We start from the raw sequence: 4,539 nt of genomic DNA on the forward strand, positions 1-4,539 counted from the left end.
TGCAAATGCTACAAGTCCTCTGCCCTGTTTATTATTATTATGATTATAATACATTTTATTTGATCTTAGTAAAATACCTATATTTATAACCATGTTTGAACTTACTTGTTGGCCATTTAGTGTTTGGCTCAGCTCCAACCTTGTAGTATTCTCCACACCTCGGATTAGATCTAACATTTATAGTATATACCAATATTATTTATGAATTTTGTATATGTGCTTTGAAAGGATTTACCATAAAATGTCCATAATGGTGGATGAACTCCTAAGTAGCCAAGTAAAGATGCGTGGAATGATTCTACAAAGTTATTTGTCCGGTGATCTGATCCGTGAACAGAAAATCTTTCTGGACCTACCACACCCATCCAATACCGATCAAAATAATTGAAGACTGGTCGTAATTCTTCAAATACTTGTTGCTGTATTGCAATCGCCCTTATCATCATCAGCCCATCGGATATCGTAAATCCTCTAACATTGGGATATGCATTTCCATTTGCAGGTAGATGTGGAAGAGCTAGTAACTTAACAAAAATATTATATAATAGGTATATAATTTAACCATATTACATTTCTTATAATAATTTCATTACCAAGCGAACTATATTTCTACTAGTAACATTTGTTCTTATAATATTTCTCAATCCAAGTTGTTGTATGTGTCTTAATACAGCCTGTACAAAAATAGTATAGAATAATATCTTGTTTGTGAGCACAAATAATACAATGAAAGTATTTTAGATTATTACCTGATTGAAGTGAAAAGAACAACCCACTTGATGCCATTCAGGGAATACTGTTCTTATGGCGTTACGAAGACCAGTTTCAAAATCGGTAATAACTTGAACTGGTACTTCATGAGAATAGGGCAGTTCAAGACTTAAAATGTACCGCATAACACATACATATGCTGCTTGTGTATGACGAGTTAAACAAGCATAAGCCACTGGGAAACTCTAAACATTATTATAAATTTTCCAAATATGTTAATTTGAAGTAAGTAAGTCTACAAAAATATGTGAAACAAAATGTATTATTACCATGTTAATAAATATAATGTGTACAGTAAGTAGTTGACGTAAATCAGTAGGATTATTGGGAAGACATTGAAAAGTACCATCTACTGCCAGTCCTGTAAAGTATTTAAGAAAAAGTATTTGAGTAAAAGTATTCAAATACTTTTTTAAGTATTGAATAACTTTTTAAATACTTTTAGCATGAAGTATTTTGAATGGTATCTTAAATACTTTTTGGTATTGAATACTTTGGTTTTTTATTTCGAACATTTTATTTTTATTCGAAATAATTGGTTGGAAAAATATTTTTGTCAACTACAATAATAGAATAATAGTTTTATTTAATATTCTGTATTTCTGTGTTAGCCGAAGCCCAAAGGTTTGTGAAAACCAGATTTCTAAAAAAAGTTATTGAATTTTGAATAACAATATTCCCTTTAAAACTATATTAGATAACTATTAGATTACCTACTACCTATGTGTTTATATTACGATTATTAGAAACTCACTTTAAAAACCAAAAGTATTTGAGTAGTATTTGAAATACTTTACAATTAAAGTATTTGAGTAGTATCTTAAATACTTAAAAATAAATGTATTTGAGTATTTACTCAAGTACTTTTTAAAAGTATTCTTTACAGGACTGTCTACTGCTACATTTGATACATTTATACCATTTTGCCGCAGTGTTGTCACTATTTCTGTGTTGAAAAATATGATGCCATAAAACAAACCTTCGGTAACTAATTCACCTTGATAAAACCTAGTTTCTAATAATAAATAAGATACATATTATGATTAATTAAAAATGTTTAATTTATTCATTCTTATTTTTACAGATTGTCAATAATTGATAAAATATTATACTTACGGTTTCCAATGGTATTCTCGTATCTCTGCCTCCATTCTTCAGAGATAATCATAGCACCACATTCTCTTGTTGTGCTTGGTACTGATGGTTGGTGCCCACGTCTCGCTCTCTACATCGTCCTTGCTGCTTGCAAATAGGTATACGTCCTTGCTGCCTCCGGAAACCTAATTATTGAATATTATGTATAGTGTACAGGTAATAATTTTAAATTTTTTTGGAGTAGATACCTCTGAATCTCTTCGTTATAAATTGAACGTACATTTATTTGTTCTCTCACAGCTCTCTGTCTCAATGAACGAATAAAAGCCGTTTGGTTGTCATTATTATGTTCTACAAGTCTCTGTGGAACACATGTATGAGGTCTTGTTAGTTTAAAATCACTATTGTCTTGTCTTATGCTGCCTCTGCCTCGACATTGGGAATTGAAATAATTTGTGCATCTCAATTGTCTGGTAATAATAAAATATCAATAATTATATACTTTAAATCATCCCAATATGTTATTTTTATTTTATGATTAAATTTAACCTTCTGTTTGCAGTTTCGTTATGGCTGCAATATTGGAAATTTAAGCTATCAATATATATGTTGGATCGCCCATGAACTCCTGGCACCATACGAACACCATTCCGATTACCTATAGTTTAAAAATAAACAACCTAGGTTATAGTATACCTACATATTATACAAAATCACAAACTGTTGAAATCTGTACTAATTTTGAAAAATCAATCGATAAACTTAATCATCACCTACTTGAAGCGAAACTTGAAAACATAGATATAATGGACCCTCTGCTGTCATGGTTTAAATCATTATTATCCAATTATTAAACAAATCAGTTAAATATAAAAATTTTATCTCAAAATCTATCAATATAACATTAGGGGTCCTACAAGGTGACCATGTTTTATATCCCATACTTTTTATCCTGTTCATAAATTAATTTATCCTGTTATGAAGACATTTTAAGTTTTCTGAATATGATTACTTTTGAAAAATAATTGTAATACCTAGCTATAGCATAGTCTAATTTAAATATTTGTGTCGGATGTCCAGAGTTATTAGCGAAAATATATTTAAAATAAACATACAAAACAAATTAGTTTATTCTATGTATAGAAAATATGTATTCTAATTGCATGATACACTTGCCAAAAATGCATACATTTTTTTTTTATGGAAATTTTTTTGATGATATAATTTTAATTTATTTAATTACAAAATTCAATCTAAATTGTTTAATTATATATTTTTTTTTTATATTTATCTGTATTACATCTATAGTTATATGTTCTCATTAAATTCTGTTTGAATAATGTAACATGATTGTTTTGTCTATTAATACCTATTAAGTTCATGTATTATGTATATTTGTACCAAATTATTAACTACTTATGTATAATTATGCGAGAATTTACTAAATAATTTAAATATAACACAATCATTGCAAATTTCAATTGGAATATTTTATTCCCTGAATAAATAAATAAATAAAAATATATTATTTAGAATTTTTTATTTATTAATGACAATTTTAAATACATACCCTGAATAATACCGTGTCTTTCCATTGATTTAAATAGAAAAAAATTTAAAAAATAAAAAAAACCCACTTAATCTAGGAGAATTGGTTCTACAGATGTCTTCTAAAATTCATATAATCATACGAAAGCTGAGACGTCTAAATGAACGGTGAAGGTACTGTGAACTAGTGTGAAGTGATTTGATGAAGAAAAAGTGATTTGATATATTTTGTCAATTTAGTTACCTATCTAAGGTTAAGATAAGTATAAGAATTCCTAAAGAAGCAAAAATATAAGTTCATGTTAAATGATGCTTGTAAATTGTTATTATATAATATTCATAGACTAATCCTAATTGCATATAAAATATAAGTTACATTTTTGAAATAAAGTGCTATAAAATATTTCGGAAAATATAAATTATTAACACAAGTTAGCCAAATTTGAATTCTTCATAATCCTCTAAATAATGTATACGACATTAATTATTTGTAGGTACATGATATTATCTACAAATTATATTACAAAGAAATACTGGTCGATTTGTGATGATTAAATTTCAAGAAGAATATCAAGCCCGTAAATTATACGTAATTAATCCATTATTATCCACTATCATATACAGACGTAACTAATGGACGTTGAAAACTACCAATTTACCATGCAGACTTAAAGTTTTGGTTTTTATTTTATTACATCTGTATATATATTTTTTCGAAGGCCTACTCGAAGTTCTACCAATGTAATTTAAGGGTGATTGTAACTCGGCGCAAGGCAAAAAATTTTAGTAATGTCCATAGTCGTGTCCAGACCTTTGACGTAGAGGGTGCAACCTGGTGCGTACCCAGGGAGCTAAGGGGCTTTAGTCCCACTTTTTGAATAATTTTTGATATTCTCAAATTCGTCATTATTATAATATCAAATATGAATTTAAAAAAAAATGTTGTCCCCTATTTCAGATTGCATATAGCTGATGTAGTGATGTCAGTAGGTAAACAATTAAAATAAAATCATACGCCAAACATATAGCTAGATGATAAATCGTTATTTACACATCTTGTTACTTGGAAACGAATGCAATTTAGCTCTCATGAGCAGGGACGAACCGATGGAGGGTCATGGGGGG

The 4,539-nt window shown here is 28.5% G+C and overlaps 2 long non-coding RNA genes across 3 annotated transcripts in view; both read left to right on the top strand.

The window, feature by feature from the left end:
• The window catches only part of LOC107882628, a 3,390-nt gene extending 2,263 nt beyond the window's left edge, over positions 1-1,127 (top strand). Inside the window, exons 2-4 of one of the 2 annotated variants that reach the window (XR_001678830.2) lie at positions 229-548; positions 760-996; positions 1,067-1,127. This is a non-coding gene — a long non-coding RNA (uncharacterized LOC107882628). The other variant, XR_003838991.1, reaches the window with a different exon arrangement.
• Positions 1,128-1,667: 540 nt separating this feature from the next.
• LOC100571033 lies at positions 1,668-2,532 on the top strand. Its single transcript, XR_510338.3, has 4 exons — positions 1,668-1,755; positions 1,856-2,082; positions 2,167-2,339; positions 2,429-2,532. It is a non-coding gene; the product is annotated as an uncharacterized LOC100571033 (long non-coding RNA).
• Positions 2,533-4,539: the final 2,007 nt, after the last annotated feature.

Source organism: Acyrthosiphon pisum, chromosome X (assembly GCF_005508785.2).
Source record: "Acyrthosiphon pisum isolate AL4f chromosome X, pea_aphid_22Mar2018_4r6ur, whole genome shotgun sequence".
In the NCBI taxonomy this organism is placed as follows: Eukaryota; Metazoa; Arthropoda; class Insecta; order Hemiptera; family Aphididae; genus Acyrthosiphon; species Acyrthosiphon pisum.